Below are 22,993 nucleotides of genomic sequence, written 5' to 3' on the forward strand. Positions count from 1 at the left end.
CTTCAAATTTTGAGGCACTGCTGTGAGGAGAGGTGGTGTTCTGCGTCCTTTGTTCCTGGGAGGTCTGCCCAAGGGACAAAGCCTTGCCCCTCACTGCCTTGTCTCTGTCACCAGAGATGCACGGAAGAGGTGGCAGAAGCTCTTGGTGGCTGTGGGCCTCTGTGCCCAATGCCTTTGCCCTTCCTGCAGCTGAAGATGCAGAGGCTGTTGCTCGTAGAGGGGGCAGCTTGCAAGTGACCCTTTCAGATGATAATGTCTGTGCTGCAGGCACTTGCTTGGGTGCTGCTGCCTGAGTCGCTGCCTGCCTTGGGAAAGGCGGCATGGCTGGCAGATGGATTATCTCCTCCTGCCGCACCCCACTGTGTGGCAGCGTCTTCATGTCTCACAGCTTCTCCATCTGCAAGAGAATCGAGGGGAAAGGCCAAGTTACTTTGGTCATTTCTGCCATTCCTCTCCACGTCCCTGTAGAAGTGCTTTTGTGAGCTGCCCTGCAGTGGCCCCATTCATGCCCTGGCAGCTGACCTCGCACAGCGGGGCTCGGCTTGCCAGGGTAATGCCCTTCCTGTCTCCTCCTGCAAGTGCTGCCTGCTCGTCGGAGGCTGCCAGGGCTGCCAAAGATGTTGCATCAAACCTTCCTGGGGCTCCCGACTCTGTGTGGCAGCTGCCAGTGTGACGCACGCTCTCTGGGCACGACCGCACTGGCTGCCTGTCCGCATGGAGGGACGATGGAGACAGCTCCTGGTTGCGGACAGCCAGGTTGAATTAGGCCACGCTGCTCTTTGTGCCTCTGGGCACAGAAATGCCAGGGCCCTGTGGGCTTTGGCTGTCCTGGGGGTCGGCTCTTCATGGAGAAACCCCAGGTTTGGGAATAACTGCGTCCAGGCCGGAGGTGCTCAGGGCCAGCTGGCCGGCTTGCTCCAGAACCGTTCTCCTCATCCTGGTGCTCTCCGTGCCGTCCCGTCACGCTGCTGTCCCTGTCTCGCTCCCTGAGCCTCACCTGGCGCTGCTCCTGTACGCTCTGCTGCTGGAACAGGTTGTATTTGCTTGAACTGGTTGCCCAGAGGGGTTGTGGAGCCTCCATCCTTGGAGATCTTCAGAAGCAGAATCCTCGGAATTGTGCGTAAAGGTAGTCCTTTGGGGAGAAAGAAAAGGAATTGGAAAAACAACCCAAAAACTAGCGAAAAAGAAAAAAAAAAAAAAAAAAAGCAATGGTTAGATATTGTCTAATTGTCTGGCCTGAAAAGCCATTAAAAGGAACTTCACTATTTTGGCCACAATGCGGGTCTGATGGAAATTCCGGCTTTAAGTTTATATGTAAACAATAAGACTCCTTTTTTGGAGGAGGAATCAAGTTATGCTCCCTCTAATCCTAATATTGCACCGGAGGCAGCAGTAGCTGCACCAGCAAGGAAGTATATGTGTATGTGTTTGAGCCAAAGTATTGTTGTGAAGTGAGTGACTCCTCGAGGAACTCTGCCAGAGACAAAACAAAATAGTCTGGTTATTGTTCTAAGTGATATATCCTTGTAGCATGAATGAGAAGTTTAAGGGGCCTCTCTGCGTGATCGCGTGATTGTGCTGTGGGAGTGAGACGCAGCATCGCTGCGAAGCGAGCGCGGAGTTCCGATCCGTGAGAAGTCACTTCTTCTCGTGGAGCTGCTGCTGCAGTGAGAGGGGCTTTGCTTGTTTCTCCCACAGGGCCTGCAGCCAAGGCAGAGGCTGAGGAGGTACAGTCTACAGGCTCTGCTGTGGGAGGAGGCACCCTGTGCCCTGTGGCTGAGGGAGGAGTTGGATGAGCTGCACACTTCCTGGGGAAAGGCCTGTGAAGAGGACGCTGAAGCTGCTGCTTCAGAGAGAACAGCTTCCTTGGTGTCCCACGCAGGGCCTCCAGCCGAGGGAGAAGCCACTTCTCCTACTCGTGGTGCTGCTTCTGCACTGAGAGGGGCTTCACTGCTCTCCCCCACAGGGCCTCCAGCCAAGGCAGAGGCTGAGGGTGTACAGTCTACAGGCTCTGCTGTAGACAGTACATTGCTTCTTTCTTCTTTCACCAGCTCACTGGTGGCCCTACAAGAGAGATGCTGCCTTAGTGAACAGAGAGAGAAATGCCTCTTCCTGACAGGGCGGCTCCCGATACATTCTCTGTCAGCGCTGGCGGCCATTTTGAAGTTCTGTTTTCCCCCCGAGCCACAAGCTGGCTGAGGCCTTGGGCTGTTCCCAGCATGGCTGTCAGTGATGGCGGGCGGCTTCTAGACCCAAGTGGCCTTTCTTTTACTTCGTACTGAAGGAAACCTTGCAGCGAGAGTGGCTTCGCTGGCTTCCGAAACAGGGCCTCCAGCCCAAGGAGAAGCCACTTCTTCTTCCTCTGGTGCTGCTGCTTGAGCAAGAGCGGCTTCACTGGCTTCTCCCACAGGGTCAGCAGCTCAGGGAGAATCCACGTCTCCTTCTCCTGGTGCTGCTTCTGCTGTGAGAGGGCCTTTGCTGGTCTCCCCCACAGGACCTCCAGCTAAAGCAGATGCTGAAGATTCACAGTCTACAGGCTCTGCTGTTAGAGGAATCACCCTGTGCCCTGTGGCCGAGGGAGCAGTTGGTGCCTTGATCGTGGCTCCCTGGATGATGGCTACAGAATGGAGTAGGACTGCAGAGACAATGATCTGGGCTGTTTCATACAGATATTCATCAGAGACACTGGAGGCATTTTGGCCATGTCCCTGGCTCTCAACCATCGCCAACGTGCTGTGCTCACTGGGGATGGGACAGGCTGATGGCTTTGAGTCTCGAGACACTGGAATGGGGGGAGGCGCTCTGTTCCCCTCATCTTCAAAAGCAGGGGCTGATGGAGGACTTGCTGGCCTGCTCTCCGCCGGTACTGTTGCAGTGAGAGGCGTGCTGTGCCTCCCTTCCCCTGGACCTTCTGCCAGGGGAGCAGCTGGTGGTGCAGTGTCCGTGGGCTCCAATGAGCCAAGAGAGGCGCTTGTTGGTTGTTCTGCTACTTCTACTGCAGCCTCCCTGTCCACACTGCTGAATGAGCTGCCCTCTTCCTGGGGAAAGGGCTGTGGTTCCTGGAAGAGGCTGGGGAACCTGGGGTTGATCTAGGAGTTGAAGATGATAATTTCTTCCTCTTCATCCCATCCCAAAGGACCGCTTTCTTTCCTGCCCTGGCTTGTTCCCTCGTTGCCGCTCCCCTACCTGGATTTGACATTTTGCTCTCTGTGTTGCCCTTGCTTCTCACCTCGGCCTGGACTGGCTGGTATAGGGGCTCAGCTGGCAGCCGTTGTTCCTGAACTTGCCTGGTGATGATGCCCTGGCAGAGCAGTCGTCACCTGCTGTCCATGTGTTTCTGGACTTCGACTGCTCTTGTTGGTGTCACTTTGCAACCTGTGTGTGCCAGGCCCCCCAGTGCTGCCAGTCGTTTGCCGTGTTCCCAGCTTTTAGCCATCGTCTTCGCCAGGACTTCAAACACGAGGGACTGTGCTGTGTCCCACAGTGCTGTGAAAGAGTCTGTGGGGCTGTGTGGGGCAGGGTGCCGGCTCTTCTTCAAATTTTGAGGCACTGCTGTGAGGAGAGGTGGTGTTCTGCGTCCTTTGTTCCTGGGAGGTCTGCCCAAGGGACAAAGCCTTGCCCCTCACTGCCTTGTCTCTGTCACCAGAGATGCACGGAAGAGGTGGCAGAAGCTCTTGGTGGCTGTGGGCCTCTGTGCCCAATGCCTTTGCCCTTCCTGCAGCTGAAGATGCAGAGGCTGTTGCTCGTAGAGGGGGCAGCTTGCAAGTGACCCTTTCAGATGATAATGTCTGTGCTGCAGGCACTTGCTTGGGTGCTGCTGCCTGAGTCGCTGCCTGCCTTGGGAAAGGCGGCATGGCTGGCAGATGGATTATCTCCTCCTGCCGCACCCCACTGTGTGGCAGCGTCTTCATGTCTCACAGCTTCTCCATCTGCAAGAGAATCGAGGGGAAAGGCCAAGTTACTTTGGTCATTTCTGCCATTCCTCTCCACGTCCCTGTAGAAGTGCTTTTGTGAGCTGCCCTGCAGTGGCCCCATTCATGCCCTGGCAGCTGACCTCGCACAGCGGGGCTCGGCTTGCCAGGGTAATGCCCTTCCTGTCTCCTCCTGCAAGTGCTGCCTGCTCGTCGGAGGCTGCCAGGGCTGCCAAAGATGTTGCATCAAACCTTCCTGGGGCTCCCGACTCTGTGTGGCAGCTGCCAGTGTGACGCACGCTCTCTGGGCACGACCGCACTGGCTGCCTGTCCGCATGGAGGGACGATGGAGACAGCTCCTGGTTGCGGACAGCCAGGTTGAATTAGGCCACGCTGCTCTTTGTGCCTCTGGGCACAGAAATGCCAGGGCCCTGTGGGCTTTGGCTGTCCTGGGGGTCGGCTCTTCATGGAGAAACCCCAGGTTTGGGAATAACTGCGTCCAGGCCGGAGGTGCTCAGGGCCAGCTGGCCGGCTTGCTCCAGAACCGTTCTCCTCATCCTGGTGCTCTCCGTGCCGTCCCGTCACGCTGCTGTCCCTGTCTCGCTCCCTGAGCCTCACCTGGCGCTGCTCCTGTACGCTCTGCTGCTGGAACAGGTTGTATTTGCTTGAACTGGTTGCCCAGAGGGGTTGTGGAGCCTCCATCCTTGGAGATCTTCAGAAGCAGAATCCTCGGAATTGTGCGTAAAGGTAGTCCTTTGGGGAGAAAGAAAAGGAATTGGAAAAACAACCCAAAAACTAGCGAAAAAGAAAAAAAAAAAAAGCAATGGTTAGATATTGTCTAATTGTCTGGCCTGAAAAGCCATTAAAAGGAACTTCACTATTTTGGCCACAATGCGGGTCTGATGGAAATTCCGGCTTTAAGTTTATATGTAAACAATAAGACTCCTTTTTTGGAGGAGGAATCAAGTTATGCTCCCTCTAATCCTAATATTGCACCGGAGGCAGCAGTAGCTGCACCAGCAAGGAAGTATATGTGTATGTGTTTGAGCCAAAGTATTGTTGTGAAGTGAGTGACTCCTCGAGGAACTCTGCCAGAGACAAAACAAAATAGTCTGGTTATTGTTCTAAGTGATATATCCTTGTAGCATGAATGAGAAGTTTAAGGGGCCTCTCTGCGTGATCGCGTGATTGTGCTGTGGGAGTGAGACGCAGCATCGCTGCGAAGCGAGCGCGGAGTTCCGATCCGTGAGAAGTCACTTCTTCTCGTGGAGCTGCTGCTGCAGTGAGAGGGGCTTTGCTTGTTTCTCCCACAGGGCCTGCAGCCAAGGCAGAGGCTGAGGAGGTACAGTCTACAGGCTCTGCTGTGGGAGGAGGCACCCTGTGCCCTGTGGCTGAGGGAGGAGTTGGATGAGCTGCACACTTCCTGGGGAAAGGCCTGTGAAGAGGACGCTGAAGCTGCTGCTTCAGAGAGAACAGCTTCCTTGGTGTCCCACGCAGGGCCTCCAGCCGAGGGAGAAGCCACTTCTCCTACTCGTGGTGCTGCTTCTGCACTGAGAGGGGCTTCACTGCTCTCCCCCACAGGGCCTCCAGCCAAGGCAGAGGCTGAGGGTGTACAGTCTACAGGCTCTGCTGTAGACAGTACATTGCTTCTTTCTTCTTTCACCAGCTCACTGGTGGCCCTACAAGAGAGATGCTGCCTTAGTGAACAGAGAGAGAAATGCCTCTTCCTGACAGGGCGGCTCCCGATACATTCCCTGTCAGCACGGGCGGCCATTTTGAAGTTCTGTTTTCCCCCCGAGCCACAAGCTGGCTGAGGCCTTGGGCTGTTCCCAGCATGGCTGTCAGTGATGGCGGGCGGCTTCTAGACCCAAGTGGCCTTTCTTTTACTTCGTACTGAAGGAAACCTTGCAGCGAGAGTGGCTTCGCTGGCTTCCGAAACAGGGCCTCCAGCCCAAGGAGAAGCCACTTCTTCTTCCTCTGGTGCTGCTGCTTGAGCAAGAGCGGCTTCACTGGCTTCTCCCACAGGGTCAGCAGCTCAGGGAGAATCCACGTCTCCTTCTCCTGGTGCTGCTTCTGCTGTGAGAGGGCCTTTGCTGGTCTCCCCCACAGGACCTCCAGCTAAAGCAGATGCTGAAGATTCACAGTCTACAGGCTCTGCTGTTAGAGGAATCACCCTGTGCCCTGTGGCCGAGGGAGCAGTTGGTGCCTTGATCGTGGCTCCCTGGATGATGGCTACAGAATGGAGTAGGACTGCAGAGACAATGATCTGGGCTGTTTCATACAGATATTCATCAGAGACACTGGAGGCATTTTGGCCATGTCCCTGGCTCTCAACCATCGCCAACGTGCTGTGCTCACTGGGGATGGGACAGGCTGATGGCTTTGAGTCTCGAGACACTGGAATGGGGGGAGGCGCTCTGTTCCCCTCATCTTCAAAAGCAGGGGCTGATGGAGGACTTGCTGGCCTGCTCTCCGCCGGTACTGTTGCAGTGAGAGGCGTGCTGTGCCTCCCTTCCCCTGGACCTTCTGCCAGGGGAGCAGCTGGTGGTGCAGTGTCCGTGGGCTCCAATGAGCCAAGAGAGGCGCTTGTTGGTTGTTCTGCTACTTCTACTGCAGCCTCCCTGTCCACACTGCTGAATGAGCTGCCCTCTTCCTGGGGAAAGGGCTGTGGTTCCTGGAAGAGGCTGGGGAACCTGGGGTTGATCTAGGAGTTGAAGATGATAATTTCTTCCTCTTCATCCCATCCCAAAGGACCGCTTTCTTTCCTGCCCTGGCTTGTTCCCTCGTTGCCGCTCCCCTACCTGGATTTGACATTTTGCTCTCTGTGTTGCCCTTGCTTCTCACCTCGGCCTGGACTGGCTGGTATAGGGGCTCAGCTGGCAGCCGTTGTTCCTGAACTTGCCTGGTGATGATGCCCTGGCAGAGCAGTCATCACCTGCTGTCCATGTGTTTCTGGACTTCGACTGCTCTTGTTGGTGTCACTTTGCAACCTGTGTGTGCCAGGCCCCCCAGTGCTGCCAGTCGTTTGCCGTGTTCCCAGCTTTTAGCCATCGTCTTCGCCAGGACTTCAAACACGAGGGACTGTGCTGTGTCCCACAGTGCTGTGAAAGAGTCTGTGGGGCTGTGTGGGGCAGGGTGCCGGCTCTTCTTCAAATTTTGAGGCACTGCTGTGAGGAGAGGTGGTGTTCTGCGTCCTTTGTTCCTGGGAGGTCTGCCCAAGGGACAAAGCCTTGCCCCTCACTGCCTTGTCTCTGTCACCAGAGATGCACGGAAGAGGTGGCAGAAGCTCTTGGTGGCTGTGGGCCTCTGTGCCCAATGCCTTTGCCCTTCCTGCAGCTGAAGATGCAGAGGCTGTTGCTTGTAGAGGGGGCAGCTTGCAAGTGACCCTTTCAGATGATAATGTCTGTGCTGCAGGCACTTGCTTGGGTGCTGCTGCCTGAGTCGCTGCCTGCCTTGGGAAAGGCGGCATGGCTGGCAGATGGATTATCTCCTCCTGCCGCACCCCACTGTGTGGCAGTGTCTTCATGTCTCACAGCTTCTCCATCTGCAAGAGAATCGAGGGGAAAGGCCAAGTTACTTTGGTCATTTCTGCCATTCCTCTCCACGTCCCTGTAGAAGTGCTTTTGTGAGCTGCCCTGCAGTGGCCCCATTCATGCCCTGGCAGCTGACCTCGCACAGCGGGGCTCGGCTTGCCAGGGTAATGCCCTTCCTGTCTCCTCCTGCAAGTGCTGCCTGCTCGTCGGAGGCTGCCAGGGCTGCCAAAGATGTTGCATCAAACCTTCCTGGGGCTCCCGACTCTGTGTGGCAGCTGCCAGTGTGACGCACGCTCTCTGGGCACGACCGCACTGGCTGCCTGTCCGCATGGAGGGACGATGGAGACAGCTCCTGGTTGCGGACAGCCAGGTTGAATTAGGCCACGCTGCTCTTTGTGCCTCTGGGCACAGAAATGCCAGGGCCCTGTGGGCTTTGGCTGTCCTGGGGGTCGGCTCTTCATGGAGAAACCCCAGGTTTGGGAATAACTGCGTCCAGGCCGGAGGTGCTCAGGGCCAGCTGGCCGGCTTGCTCCAGAACCGTTCTCCTCATCCTGGTGCTCTCCGTGCCGTCCCGTCACGCTGCTGTCCCTGTCTCGCTCCCTGAGCCTCACCTGGCGCTGCTCCTGTACGCTCTGCTGCTGGAACAGGTTGTATTTGCTTGAACTGGTTGCCCAGAGGGGTTGTGGAGCCTCCATCCTTGGAGATCTTCAGAAGCAGAATCCTCGGAATTGTGCGTAAAGGTAGTCCTTTGGGGAGAAAGAAAAGGAATTGGAAAAACAACCCAAAAACTAGCGAAAAAGAAAAAAAAAAAAAAAAAAGCAATGGTTAGATATTGTCTAATTGTCTGGCCTGAAAAGCCATTAAAAGGAACTTCACTATTTTGGCCACAATGCGGGTCTGATGGAAATTCCGGCTTTAAGTTTATATGTAAACAATAAGACTCCTTTTTTGGAGGAGGAATCAAGTTATGCTCCCTCTAATCCTAATATTGCACCGGAGGCAGCAGTAGCTGCACCAGCAAGGAAGTATATGTGTATGTGTTTGAGCCAAAGTATTGTTGTGAAGTGAGTGACTCCTCGAGGAACTCTGCCAGAGACAAAACAAAATAGTCTGGTTATTGTTCTAAGTGATATATCCTTGTAGCATGAATGAGAAGTTTAAGGGGCCTCTCTGCGTGATCGCGTGATTGTGCTGTGGGAGTGAGACGCAGCATCGCTGCGAAGCGAGCGCGGAGTTCCGATCCGTGAGAAGTCACTTCTTCTCGTGGAGCTGCTGCTGCAGTGAGAGGGGCTTTGCTTGTTTCTCCCACAGGGCCTGCAGCCAAGGCAGAGGCTGAGGAGGTACAGTCTACAGGCTCTGCTGTGGGAGGAGGCACCCTGTGCCCTGTGGCTGAGGGAGGAGTTGGATGAGCTGCACACTTCCTGGGGAAAGGCCTGTGAAGAGGACGCTGAAGCTGCTGCTTCAGAGAGAACAGCTTCCTTGGTGTCCCACGCAGGGCCTCCAGCCGAGGGAGAAGCCACTTCTCCTACTCGTGGTGCTGCTTCTGCACTGAGAGGGGCTTCACTGCTCTCCCCCACAGGGCCTCCAGCCAAGGCAGAGGCTGAGGGTGTACAGTCTACAGGCTCTGCTGTAGACAGTACATTGCTTCTTTCTTCTTTCACCAGCTCACTGGTGGCCCTACAAGAGAGATGCTGCCTTAGTGAACAGAGAGAGAAATGCCTCTTCCTGACAGGGCGGCTCCCGATACATTCTCTGTCAGCGCTGGCGGCCATTTTGAAGTTCTGTTTTCCCCCCGAGCCACAAGCTGGCTGAGGCCTTGGGCTGTTCCCAGCATGGCTGTCAGTGATGGCGGGCGGCTTCTAGACCCAAGTGGCCTTTCTTTTACTTCGTACTGAAGGAAACCTTGCAGCGAGAGTGGCTTCGCTGGCTTCCGAAACAGGGCCTCCAGCCCAAGGAGAAGCCACTTCTTCTTCCTCTGGTGCTGCTGCTTGAGCAAGAGCGGCTTCACTGGCTTCTCCCACAGGGTCAGCAGCTCAGGGAGAATCCACGTCTCCTTCTCCTGGTGCTGCTTCTGCTGTGAGAGGGCCTTTGCTGGTCTCCCCCACAGGACCTCCAGCTAAAGCAGATGCTGAAGATTCACAGTCTACAGGCTCTGCTGTTAGAGGAATCACCCTGTGCCCTGTGGCCGAGGGAGCAGTTGGTGCCTTGATCGTGGCTCCCTGGATGATGGCTACAGAATGGAGTAGGACTGCAGAGACAATGATCTGGGCTGTTTCATACAGATATTCATCAGAGACACTGGAGGCATTTTGGCCATGTCCCTGGCTCTCAACCATCGCCAACGTGCTGTGCTCACTGGGGATGGGACAGGCTGATGGCTTTGAGTCTCGAGACACTGGAATGGGGGGAGGCGCTCTGTTCCCCTCATCTTCAAAAGCAGGGGCTGATGGAGGACTTGCTGGCCTGCTCTCCGCCGGTACTGTTGCAGTGAGAGGCGTGCTGTGCCTCCCTTCCCCTGGACCTTCTGCCAGGGGAGCAGCTGGTGGTGCAGTGTCCGTGGGCTCCAATGAGCCAAGAGAGGCGCTTGTTGGTTGTTCTGCTACTTCTACTGCAGCCTCCCTGTCCACACTGCTGAATGAGCTGCCCTCTTCCTGGGGAAAGGGCTGTGGTTCCTGGAAGAGGCTGGGGAACCTGGGGTTGATCTAGGAGTTGAAGATGATAATTTCTTCCTCTTCATCCCATCCCAAAGGACCGCTTTCTTTCCTGCCCTGGCTTGTTCCCTCGTTGCCGCTCCCCTACCTGGATTTGACATTTTGCTCTCTGTGTTGCCCTTGCTTCTCACCTCGGCCTGGACTGGCTGGTATAGGGGCTCAGCTGGCAGCCGTTGTTCCTGAACTTGCCTGGTGATGATGCCCTGGCAGAGCAGTCGTCACCTGCTGTCCATGTGTTTCTGGACTTCGACTGCTCTTGTTGGTGTCACTTTGCAACCTGTGTGTGCCAGGCCCCCCAGTGCTGCCAGTCGTTTGCCGTGTTCCCAGCTTTTAGCCATCGTCTTCGCCAGGACTTCAAACACGAGGGACTGTGCTGTGTCCCACAGTGCTGTGAAAGAGTCTGTGGGGCTGTGTGGGGCAGGGTGCCGGCTCTTCTTCAAATTTTGAGGCACTGCTGTGAGGAGAGGTGGTGTTCTGCGTCCTTTGTTCCTGGGAGGTCTGCCCAAGGGACAAAAGCCTTGGCCCTCACTGCCTTGTCCCTGTCACCAGAGATGCACGGAAGAGGTGGCAGAAGCTCTTGGTGGCTGTGGGCCTCTGTGCCCAATGCCTTTGCCCTTCCTGCAGCTGAAGATGCAGAGGCTGTTGCTTGTAGAGGGGGCAGCTTGCAAGTGACCCTTTCAGATGATAATGTCTGTGCTGCAGGCACTTGCTTGGGTGCTGCTGCCTGAGTCGCTGCCTGCCTTGGGAAAGGCGGCATGGCTGGCAGATGGATTATCTCCTCCTGCCGCACCCCACTGTGTGGCAGTGTCTTCATGTCTCACAGCTTCTCCATCTGCAAGAGAATCGAGGGGAAAGGCCAAGTTACTTTGGTCATTTCTGCCATTCCTCTCCACATCCCTGTAGAAGTGCTTTTGTGAGCTGCCCTGCAGTGGCCCCATTCATGCCCTGGCAGCTGACCTCGCACAGCGGGGCTCGGCTTGCCAGGGTAATGCCCTTCCTGTCTCCTCCTGCAAGTGCTGCCTGCTCGTCGGAGGCTGCCAGGGCTGCCAAAGATGTTGCATCAAACCTTCCTGGGGCTCCCGACTCTGTGTGGCAGCTGCCAGTGTGACGCACGCTCTCTGGGCACGACCGCACTGGCTGCCTGTCCACATGGAGGGACGATGGAGACAGCTCCTGGTTGCGGACAGCCAGGTTGAATTAGGCCACACTGCTCTTTGTGCCTCTGGGCACAGAAATGCCAGGGCCCTGTGGGCTTTGGCTGTCCTGGGGGTCGGCTCTTCATGGAGAAACCCCAGGTTTGGGAATAACTGCGTCCAGGCCGGAGGTGCTCAGGGCCAGCTGGCCGGCTTGCTCCAGAACCGTTCTCCTCATCCTGGTGCTCTCCGTGCCGTCCCGTCACGCTGCTGTCCCTGTCTCGCTCCCTGAGCCTCACCTGGCGCTGCTCCTGTACACTCTGCTGCTGGAACAGGTTGTATTTGCTTGAACTGGTTGCCCAGAGGGGTTGTGGAGCCTCCATCCTTGGAGATCTTCAGAAGCAGAATCCTCGGAATTGTGCGTAAAGGTAGTCCTTTGGGGAGAAAGAAAAGGAATTGGAAAAACAACCCAAAAACTAGCGAAAAAGAAAAAAAAAAAAAAAAAAAGCAATGGTTAGATATTGTCTAATTGTCTGGCCTGAAGAGCCATTAAAAGGAACTTCACTATTTTGGCCACAATGCGGGTCTGATGGAAATTCCGGCTTTAAGTTTATATGTAAACAATAAGACTCCTTTTTTGGAGGAGGAATCAAGTTATGCTCCCTCTAATCCTAATATTGCACCGGAGGCAGCAGTAGCTGCACCAGCAAGGAAGTATATGTGTATGTGTTTGAGCCAAAGTATTGTTGTGAAGTGAGTGACTCCTCGAGGAACTCTGCCAGAGACAAAACAAAATAGTCTGGTTATTGTTCTAAGTGATATATCCTTGTAGCATGAATGAGAAGTTTAAGGGGCCTCTCTGCGTGATCGCATGATTGTGCTGTGGGAGTGAGACGCAGCATCGCTGCGAAGCGAGCGCGGAGTTCCGATCCGTGAGAAGTCACTTCTTCTCGTGGAGCTGCTGCTGCAGTGAGAGGGGCTTTGCTTGTTTCTCCCACAGGGCCTGCAGCCAAGGCAGAGGCTGAGGAGGTACAGTCTACAGGCTCTGCTGTGGGAGGAGGCACCCTGTGCCCTGTGGCTGAGGGAGGAGTTGGATGAGCTGCACACTTCCTGGGGAAAGGCCTGTGAAGAGGACGCTGAAGCTGCTGCTTCAGAGAGAACAGCTTCCTTGGTGTCCCACGCAGGGCCTCCAGCCGAGGGAGAAGCCACTTCTCCTACTCGTGGTGCTGCTTCTGCACTGAGAGGGGCTTCACTGCTCTCCCCCACAGGGCCTCCAGCCAAGGCAGAGGCTGAGGGTGTACAGTCTACAGGCTCTGCTGTAGACAGTACATTGCTTCTTTCTTCTTTCACCAGCTCACTGGTGGCCCTACAAGAGAGATGCTGCCTTAGTGAACAGAGAGAGAAATGCCTCTTCCTGACAGGGCGGCTCCCGATACATTCCCTGTCAGCACTGGCGGCCATTTTGAAGTTCTGTTTTCCCCCCGAGCCACAAGCTGGCTGAGGCCTTGGGCTGTTCCCAGCATGGCTGTCAGTGATGGCGGGCGGCTTCTAGACCCAAGTGGCCTTTCTTTTACTTCGTACTGAAGGAAACCTTGCAGCGAGAGTGGCTTCGCTGGCTTCCGAAACAGGGCCTCCAGCCCAAGGAGAAGCCACTTCTTCTTCCTCTGGTGCTGCTGCTTGAGCAAGAGCGGCTTCACTGGCTTCTCCCACAGGGTCAGCAGCTCAGGGAGAATCCACGTCTCCTTCTCCTGGTGCTGCTTCTGCTGTGAGAGGGCCTTTGCTGGTCTCCCCCACAGGACCTCCAGCTAAAGCAGATGCTGAAGATTCACAGTCTACAGGCTCTGCTGTTAGAGGAATCACCCTGTGCCCTGTGGCCGAGGGAGCAGTTGGTGCCTTGATCGTGGCTCCCTGGATGATGGCTACAGAATGGAGTAGGACTGCAGAGACAATGATCTGGGCTGTTTCATACAGATATTCATCAGAGACACTGGAGGCATTTTGGCCATGTCCCTGGCTCTCAACCATCGCCAACGTGCTGTGCTCACTGGGGATGGGACAGGCTGATGGCTTTGAGTCTCGAGACACTGGAATGGGGGGAGGCGCTCTGTTCCCCTCATCTTCAAAAGCAGGGGCTGATGGAGGACTTGCTGGCCTGCTCTCCGCCGGTACTGTTGCAGTGAGAGGCGTGCTGTGCCTCCCTTCCCCTGGACCTTCTGCCAGGGGAGCAGCTGGTGGTGCAGTGTCCGTGGGCTCCAATGAGCCAAGAGAGGCGCTTGTTGGTTGTTCTGCTACTTCTACTGCAGCCTCCCTGTCCACACTGCTGAATGAGCTGCCCTCTTCCTGGGGAAAGGGCTGTGGTTCCTGGAAGAGGCTGGGGAACCTGGGGTTGATCTAGGAGTCGAAGATGATAATTTCTTCCTCTTCATCCCATCCCAAAGGACCGCTTTCTTTCCTGCCCTGGCTTGTTCCCTCGTTGCCGCTCCCCTACCTGGATTTGACATTTTGCTCTCTGTGTTGCCCTTGCTTCTCACCTCGGCCTGGACTGGCTGGTATAGGGGCTCAGCTGGCAGCCGTTGTTCCTGAACTTGCCTGGTGATGATGCCCTGGCAGAGCAGTCGTCACCTGCTGTCCATGTGTTTCTGGACTTCGACTGCTCTTGTTGGTGTCACTTTGCAACCTGCGTGTGCCAGGCCCCCCAGTGCTGCCAGTCGTTTGCCGTGTTCCCAGCTTTTAGCCATCGTCTTCGCCAGGACTTCAAACACGAGGGACTGTGCTGTGTCCCACAGTGCTGTGAAAGAGTCTGTGGGGCTGTGTGGGGCAGGGTGCTCACTCTTCTCAAATTCTGGGGCACTGCTGTGGGAAGAGGTGGTGTCCTGTGGCCTTTGATCCTGGGACGTCTGTCCAAGGGAGAAAGCATTGCCTCCCTCATGGCTCCCTCGTTGCAGGCAATGGCATTGCTAATGGCACTGAGGACGAAGATGTTTACTTGGTCTTCCATTTCTTTGGCAGGGGCTGCAGGGCTGTTTTTTGCACGGTGCTGACTCTTCTTCAAATTTTGGGGCACTGATGTGACGAGAGGTGATGTCCTGTGGCCTCTGCTTGTAAGTCCTCTGCCCAGGGCAAAAGCCTTGCCTCCCTCATAGATTCCTCGTTGCAGGCTACGGCACTGCTAATGCCCCTGGAGATGAAGGCCTTTACTGGGTCTTCTATGTCCTTGGCAGTGGCTGCAGGGCTTTTTTTTGGACGAGTGCTGACTCTTCTTCAAATTTTCGGGCACTGCTGTGAGGAGAGGTGATGTTTTGCAGCCTTTGCTCCTGGGGCCTCTGTCCAAGGGAGAAAGCGTTGCCTCCCTTATAGGTCTCTCGTTGCGGGCTATTGCATTGCTAAAGACACGGGAGACTAAGGCTTTTACCTGGTCTTCCATTTCTCTGGCACGTTCTGCAGGGCTGTTTTTGGCAGGGTGATGACTCTTCTTCAAATTTTGGGGCACTGTTGTTAGGAGAGGTGGTGTTGTGTGGCCTTTGCTCCTGGGACCTCTGCACAAAGCAGAAAGCTTTGGCTGCCTCGTGGCTCCCTCGTTGCAGGCTATGGCATTGCTAATGCCCCTGGAGACGGAGGCCTTTACTTGGCCTTCCATGTCCTCGGCAGGAGCTGCAGGGCTGCGTGGGGCAGGGTGCTAACTCTTCTTCCAATTTTGGGACATTGCTGTGCTGAGAGGTGGTGAGCGGTGGCTTTTGGCCCCGGGTTGCTCAGCTCACTGGTGGCCCTACAAGAGAGATGCTGCCTTAGTGAACAGAGATCGGAACGCCTCTCCCTGACTGGGCAGCTCCCGACCCATCCTCTGACAGCCCTGGCTGCCAGTTTGCAGTTCTGGTTTCCCGCTGTGCCACAAGCTGGCTGAGGCCTTGGGCTGTCCCCAGCCTGGCCGTCAGTGATGGCGGGCGACCTAGACCCAAGAGACCTTTCCTTTCCTTCGTACTGAAGGAAACCTTGCAGCGAGAGTGGCTTCGTGGCTTCCCACACAGGGCCTCCAGCCCAGGGAGAAGCCACTTCTTTTTCCTCTGGTGCTGCTGCTTGAGCAAGAGGGGCTTCATTGGCCTTCCCAGGAGGGCCTCCAGCTAAAGCAGATGCTGAGGATATAGACGCTGCAGGCTCTGCTGTGGAAGGAGGCACCCTGGGCCCTGTGGCCGAGGGAGATTTGTTGCCTTGCTCGTGGTTCCCTGGCTCGTGGCTACAGCATGGTGTAGGACTGCAGAGACGATGATCTGGGCTGTCATAAAGGTCTTCGTCACAGGCACTGCAGGCATGTTGGTCGCTTCCCTGGGTCTCAGCCATTGCCGCAGTGCTGTGCTCGCTGGGGAGGGGACAGGCTGATGGCTTTGAGTCCTGAGACACTGGTGTGGGGGGAGGCGCTCTGTAGCCCTCACCTTCTCAAGCAGGGGCTAACGGAGGACCTGCTGGCCTGCTCTCTGCCAGTTTTATTCCCGTGAGAGGCGTGCCGTACCTCTCTTCCCCTGGACATTCAGCCACGGAAGCAGCTGACGGTGCAGTGTCCGTGGGCTCCAGTGAGCCAAGAGAGGCGCTTGTCGGGTGTTCTGCTTCTTCTGCTGCAGCCTTGCAGTCTACGCTGCTGGGTGAACTGCCCTATGTGTGGGGAAAGGCCTGTGGGTCCTGGAAGAGGCTGGGGAGCCTGGGGTTGATCCAGGAGGTGAAGATGACCATTTCTTCCTCTTCATCCGAACCCACAGGACCACTTTCCTTCCTGCCCCAGCCCTGGCTTGTCGCCTTGTCGCCACTCCCCTGCCTGGGTTTGACATGTTGCTCTCTCTGTTGCCCTTGCTTCTCACCCCTGTCTGGGCTAGCTGGTGCCGGGTCTCTGCTTGCAGCCATTCTTCCTGCACATAGCCGGGGATCAGGCCCTGGCAGAGCAGTGGTCCACCTGCTCTCCGCGTCTGTCTGGACCCCGGCTGATCTTGTTGCTGTCACTGTGCACCCCGTGTGTGCCAGGTCCCCCAGTGCTCCAGCCAAGGCAGATGCTGAGGATGCAGAGTCTGCAGGCTCTGCAGTGGGAGGAGGCACCCTGGGTCCTGTGGCCAAGGGAGCAGTTGGTGCCTTGCTCGTGGCTCCCCGGCTCATGGCTACAGCTTGTCTTAGGACTGCGGAAACCAGGGTCCGGGCTGTTTCATGCAGATCTTCATCACAGGCACTGGAGGCATGTTGGGCACGTCCCTGGCTCTCAACCATCACTGCAGTGCTGTGCTCGATGGGAGTGGGGCAGGCTGATGGCTTTGACTCTTGAGCCCCACGTGTCTGGGGAGGCGCTCTGTAGCCCTCGTCTTCCAAAGCAGGGGCTGATGGACAACTTGCTGGCCTGCTCTCTGACGGTTGTGTTGCGGTGAGAGGCATGCCGTGCCTCTCTGCCAGGCAAGCAGGCGATGTTTCAGTGTCCAATGAGCCAAGAGAGGCACTTGTTGGGGGTTCTGCTTATTGTGCTGCAGCCTCCCTGTGCGCGCTCCTGGCTGAGCTGCCCTCTTCCTGGGGAAAGGCCTGTGGGTCCTCAAAGAGGCTGGGGAACCTGGGGTTGATCCAGGACTTGAAGATGACAATCTCTTCCTCTTCATCCGAACCCACAGGACCACTTTCCTTCCTGCCCTGGCCCTGGCTTGTCTCATCCTTGCCACTCCACTGCCTGGCTTTGATGTGTATCTGTCCCTGCTGCCCTTGCTTCTCACCTCGGCCTGGACTGGCTGGTATAGGGGCTCAGCTGGCAGCCGTTGTTCCTGAACTTGCCTGGTGATGATGCCCTGGCAGAGCAGTCGTCACCTGCTGTCCATGTGTTTCTGGACTTCGACTGCTCTTGTTGGTGTCACTTTGCAACCTGTGTGTGCCAGGCCCCCCAGTGCTGCCAGTCGTTTGCCGTGTTCCCAGCTTTTAGCCATCGTCTTCGCCAGGACTTCAAACACGAGGGACTGTGCTGTGTCCCACAGTGCTGTGAAAGAGTCTGTGGGGCTGTGTGGGGCAGGGTGCCGGCTCTTCTTCAAATTTTGAGGCACTGCTGTGAGGAGAGGTGGTGTTCTGCGTCCTTTGTTCCTGGGAGGTCTGCCCAAGGGACAAAGCCTTGCCCCTCACTGCCTTGTCCCTGTCACCAGAGATGCACGGAAGAGGTGGCAGAAGCTCTTGGTGGCTGTGGGCCTCTGTGCCCAATGCCTTTGCCCTTCCTGCAGCTGAAGATGCAGAGGCTGTTGCTTGTAGAGGGGGCAGCTTGCAAGTGACCCTTTCAGATGATAATGTCTGTGCTGCAGGCACTTGCTTGGGTGCTGCTGCCTGAGTCGCTGCCTGCCTTGGGAAAGGCGGCATGGCTGGCAGATGGATTATCTCCTCCTGCCGCACCCCACTGTGTGGCAGTGTCTTCATGTCTCACAGCTTCTCCATCTGCAAGAGAATCGAGGGGAAAGGCCAAGTTACTTTGGTCATTTCTGCCATTCCTCTCCACGTCCCTGTAGAAGTGCTTTTGTGAGCTGCCCTGCAGTGGCCCCATTCATGCCCTGGCAGCTGACCACGCACAGCGGGGCTCGGCTTGCCAGGGTAATGCCCTTCCTGTCTCCTCCTGCAAGTGCTGCCTGCTCGTCGGAGGCTGCCAGGGCTGCCAAAGATGTTGCATCAAACCTTCCTGGGGCTCCCGACTCTGTGTGGCAGCTGCCAGTGTGACGCACGCTCTCTGGGCACGACCGCACTGGCTGCCTGTCCGCATGGAGGGACGATGGAGACAGCTCCTGGTTGCGGACAGCCAGGTTGAATTAGGCCACACTGCTCTTTGTGCCTCTGGGCACAGAAATGCCAGGGCCCTGTGGGCTTTGGCTGTCCTGGGGGTCGGCTCTTCATGGAGAAACCCCAGGTTTGGGAATAACTGCGTCCAGGCCGGAGGTGCTCAGGGCCAGCTGGCCGGCTTGCTCCAGAACCGTTCTCCTCATCCTGGTGCTCTCCGTGCCGTCCCGTCACGCTGCTGTCCCTGTCTCGCTCCCTGAGCCTCACCTGGCGCTGCTCCTGTACGCTCTGCTGCTGGAACAGGTTGTATTTGCTTGAACTGGTTGCCCAGAGGGGTTGTGGAGCCTCCATCCTTGGAGATCTTCAGAAGCAGAATCCTCGGAATTGTGCGTAAAGGTAGTCCTTTGGGGAGAAAGAAAAGGAATTGGAAAAACAACCCAAAAACTAGCGAAAAAGAAAAAAAAAAAAAAAAGCAATGGTTAGATATTGTCTAATTGTCTGGCCTGAAAAGCCATTAAAAGGAACTTCACTATTTTGGCCACAATGCGGGTCTGATGGAAATTCCGGCTTTAAGTTTATATGTAAACAATAAGACTCCTTTTTTGGAGGAGGAATCAAGTTATGCTCCCTCTAATCCTAATATTGCACCGGAGGCAGCAGTAGCTGCACCAGCAAGGAAGTATATGTGTATGTGTTTGAGCCAAAGTATTGTTGTGAAGTGAGTGACTCCTCGAGGAACTCTGCCAGAGACAAAACAAAATAGTCTGGTTATTGTTCTAAGTGATATATCCTTGTAGCATGAATGAGAAGTTTAAGGGGCCTCTCTGCGTGATCGCGTGATTGTGCTGTGGGAGTGAGACGCAGCATCGCTGCGAAGCGAGCGCGGAGTTCCGATCCGTGAGAAGTCACTTCTTCTCGTGGAGCTGCTGCTGCAGTGAGAGGGGCTTTGCTTGTTTCTCCCACAGGGCCTGCAGCCAAGGCAGAGGCTGAGGAGGTACAGTCTACAGGCTCTGCTGTGGGAGGAGGCACCCTGTGCCCTGTGGCTGAGGGAGGAGTTGGATGAGCTGCACACTTCCTGGGGAAAGGCCTGTGAAGAGGACGCTGAAGCTGCTGCTTCAGAGAGAACAGCTTCCTTGGTGTCCCACGCAGGGCCTCCAGCCGAGGGAGAAGCCACTTCTCCTACTCGTGGTGCTGCTTCTGCACTGAGAGGGGCTTCACTGCTCTCCCCCACAGGGCCTCCAGCCAAGGCAGAGGCTGAGGGTGTACAGTCTACAGGCTCTGCTGTAGACAGTACATTGCTTCTTTCTTCTTTCACCAGCTCACTGGTGGCCCTACAAGAGAGATGCTGCCTTAGTGAACAGAGAGAGAAATGCCTCTTCCTGACAGGGCGGCTCCCGATACATTCCCTGTCAGCACTGGCGGCCATTTTGAAGTTCTGTTTTCCCCCCGAGCCACAAGCTGGCTGAGGCCTTGGGCTGTTCCCAGCATGGCTGTCAGTGATGGCGGGCGGCTTCTAGACCCAAGTGGCCTTTCTTTTACTTCGTACTGAAGGAAACCTTGCAGCGAGAGTGGCTTCGCTGGCTTCCGAAACAGGGCCTCCAGCCCAAGGACAAGCCACTTCTTCTTCCTCTGGTGCTGCTGCTTGAGCAAGAGCGGCTTCACTGGCTGCTCCCACAGGGTCAGCAGCTCAGGGAGAATCCACGTCTCCTTCTCCTGGTGCTGCTTCTGCTGTGAGAGGGCCTTTGCTGGTCTCCCCCACAGGACCTCCAGCTAAAGCAGATGCTGAAGATTCACAGTCTACAGGCTCTGCTGTTAGAGGAATCACCCTGTGCCCTGTGGCCGAGGGAGCAGTTGGTGCCTTGATCGTGGCTCCCTGGATGATGGCTACAGAATGGAGTAGGACTGCAGAGACAATGATCTGGGCTGTTTCATACAGATATTCATCAGAGACACTGGAGGCATTTTGGCCATGTCCCTGGCTCTCAACCATCGCCAACGTGCTGTGCTCACTGGGGATGGGACAGGCTGATGGCTTTGAGTCTCGAGACACTGGAATGGGGGGAGGCGCTCTGTTCCCCTCATCTTCAAAAGCAGGGGCTGATGGAGGACTTGCTGGCCTGCTCTCCGCCGGTACTGTTGCAGTGAGAGGCGTGCTGTGCCTCCCTTCCCCTGGACCTTCTGCCAGGGGAGCAGCTGGTGGTGCAGTGTCCGTGGGCTCCAATGAGCCAAGAGAGGCGCTTGTTGGTTGTTCTGCTACTTCTACTGCAGCCTCCCTGTCCACACTGCTGAATGAGCTGCCCTCTTCCTGGGGAAAGGGCTGTGGTTCCTGGAAGAGGCTGGGGAACCTGGGGTTGATCTAGGAGTCGAAGATGATAATTTCTTCCTCTTCATCCCATCCCAAAGGACCGCTTTCTTTCCTGCCCTGGCTTGTTCCCTCGTTGCCGCTCCCCTACCTGGATTTGACATTTTGCTCTCTGTGTTGCCCTTGCTTCTCACCTCGGCCTGGACTGGCTGGTATAGGGGCTCAGCTGGCAGCCGTTGTTCCTGAACTTGCCTGGTGATGATGCCCTGGCAGAGCAGTCGTCACCTGCTGTCCATGTGTTTCTGGACTTCGACTGCTCTTGTTGGTGTCACTTTGCAACCTGTGTGTGCCAGGCCCCCCAGTGCTGCCAGTCGTTTGCCGTGTTCCCAGCTTTTAGCCATCGTCTTCGCCAGGACTTCAAACACGAGGGACTGTGCTGTGTCCCACAGTGCTGTGAAAGAGTCTGTGGGGCTGTGTGGGGCAGGGTGCTCACTCTTCTCAAATTCTGGGGCACTGCTGTGGGAAGAGGTGGTGTCCTGTGGCCTTTGATCCTGGGACGTCTGTCCAAGGGAGAAAGCATTGCCTCCCTCATGGCTCCCTCGTTGCAGGCAATGGCATTGCTAATGGCACTGAGGACGAAGATGTTTACTTGGTCTTCCATTTCTTTGGCAGGGGCTGCAGGGCTGTTTTTTGCACGGTGCTGACTCTTCTTCAAATTTTGGGGCACTGATGTGACGAGAGGTGATGTCCTGTGGCCTCTGCTTGTAAGTCCTCTGCCCAGGGCAAAAGCCTTGCCTCCCTCATAGATTCCTCGTTGCAGGCTACGGCACTGCTAATGCCCCTGGAGATGAAGGCCTTTACTGGGTCTTCTATGTCCTTGGCAGTGGCTGCAGGGCTTTTTTTTGGACGAGTGCTGACTCTTCTTCAAATTTTCGGGCACTGCTGTGAGGAGAGGTGATGTTTTGCAGCCTTTGCTCCTGGGGCCTCTGTCCAAGGGAGAAAGCGTTGCCTCCCTTATAGGTCTCTCGTTGCGGGCTATTGCATTGCTAAAGACACGGGAGACTAAGGCTTTTACCTGGTCTTCCATTTCTCTGGCACGTTCTGCAGGGCTGTTTTTGGCAGGGTGATGACTCTTCTTCAAATTTTGGGGCACTGTTGTTAGGAGAGGTGGTGTTGTGTGGCCTTTGCTCCTGGGACCTCTGCACAAAGCAGAAAGCTTTGGCTGCCTCGTGGCTCCCTCGTTGCAGGCTATGGCATTGCTAATGCCCCTGGAGACGGAGGCCTTTACTTGGCCTTCCATGTCCTCGGCAGGAGCTGCAGGGCTGCGTGGGGCAGGGTGCTAACTCTTCTTCCAATTTTGGGACATTGCTGTGCTGAGAGGTGGTGAGCGGTGGCTTTTGGCCCCGGGTTGCTCAGCTCACTGGTGGCCCTACAAGAGAGATGCTGCCTTAGTGAACAGAGATCGGAACGCCTCTCCCTGACTGGGCAGCTCCCGACCCATCCTCTGACAGCCCTGGCTGCCAGTTTGCAGTTCTGGTTTCCCGCTGTGCCACAAGCTGGCTGAGGCCTTGGGCTGTCCCCAGCCTGGCCGTCAGTGATGGCGGGCGACCTAGACCCAAGAGACCTTTCCTTTCCTTCGTACTGAAGGAAACCTTGCAGCGAGAGTGGCTTCGTGGCTTCCCACACAGGGCCTCCAGCCCAGGGAGAAGCCACTTCTTCTTCCTCTGGTGCTGCTGCTTGAGCAAGAGGGGCTTCATTGGCCTTCCCAGGAGGGCCTCCAGCTAAAGCAGATGCTGAGGATATAGACGCTGCAGGCTCTGCTGTGGAAGGAGGCACCCTGGGCCCTGTGGCCGAGGGAGATTTGTTGCCTTGCTCGTGGTTCCCTGGCTCGTGGCTACAGCATGGTGTAGGACTGCAGAGACGATGATCTGGGCTGTCATAAAGGTCTTCGTCACAGGCACTGCAGGCATGTTGGTCGCTTCCCTGGGTCTCAGCCATTGCCGCAGTGCTGTGCTCGCTGGGGAGGGGACAGGCTGATGGCTTTGAGTCCTGAGACACTGGTGTGGGGGGAGGCGCTCTGTAGCCCTCACCTTCTCAAGCAGGGGCTAACGGAGGACCTGCTGGCCTGCTCTCTGCCAGTTTTATTCCCGTGAGAGGCGTGCCGTACCTCTCTTCCCCTGGACATTCAGCCACGGAAGCAGCTGACGGTGCAGTGTCCGTGGGCTCCAGTGAGCCAAGAGAGGCGCTTGTCGGGTGTTCTGCTTCTTCTGCTGCAGCCTTGCAGTCTACGCTGCTGGGTGAACTGCCCTATGTGTGGGGAAAGGCCTGTGGGTCCTGGAAGAGGCTGGGGAGCCTGGGGTTGATCCAGGAGGTGAAGATGACCATTTCTTCCTCTTCATCCGAACCCACAGGACCACTTTCCTTCCTGCCCCAGCCCTGGCTTGTCGCCTTGTCGCCACTCCCCTGCCTGGGTTTGACATGTTGCTCTCTCTGTTGCCCTTGCTTCTCACCCCTGTCTGGGCTAGCTGGTGCCGGGTCTCTGCTTGCAGCCATTCTTCCTGCACATAGCCGGGGATCAGGCCCTGGCAGAGCAGTGGTCCACCTGCTCTCCGCGTCTGTCTGGACCCCGGCTGATCTT

Source organism: Anser brachyrhynchus, assembly GCF_964034855.1.
Source record: "Anser brachyrhynchus genome assembly, chromosome: 1".
NCBI classification, from domain to species: domain Eukaryota; kingdom Metazoa; phylum Chordata; class Aves; order Anseriformes; family Anatidae; genus Anser; species Anser brachyrhynchus.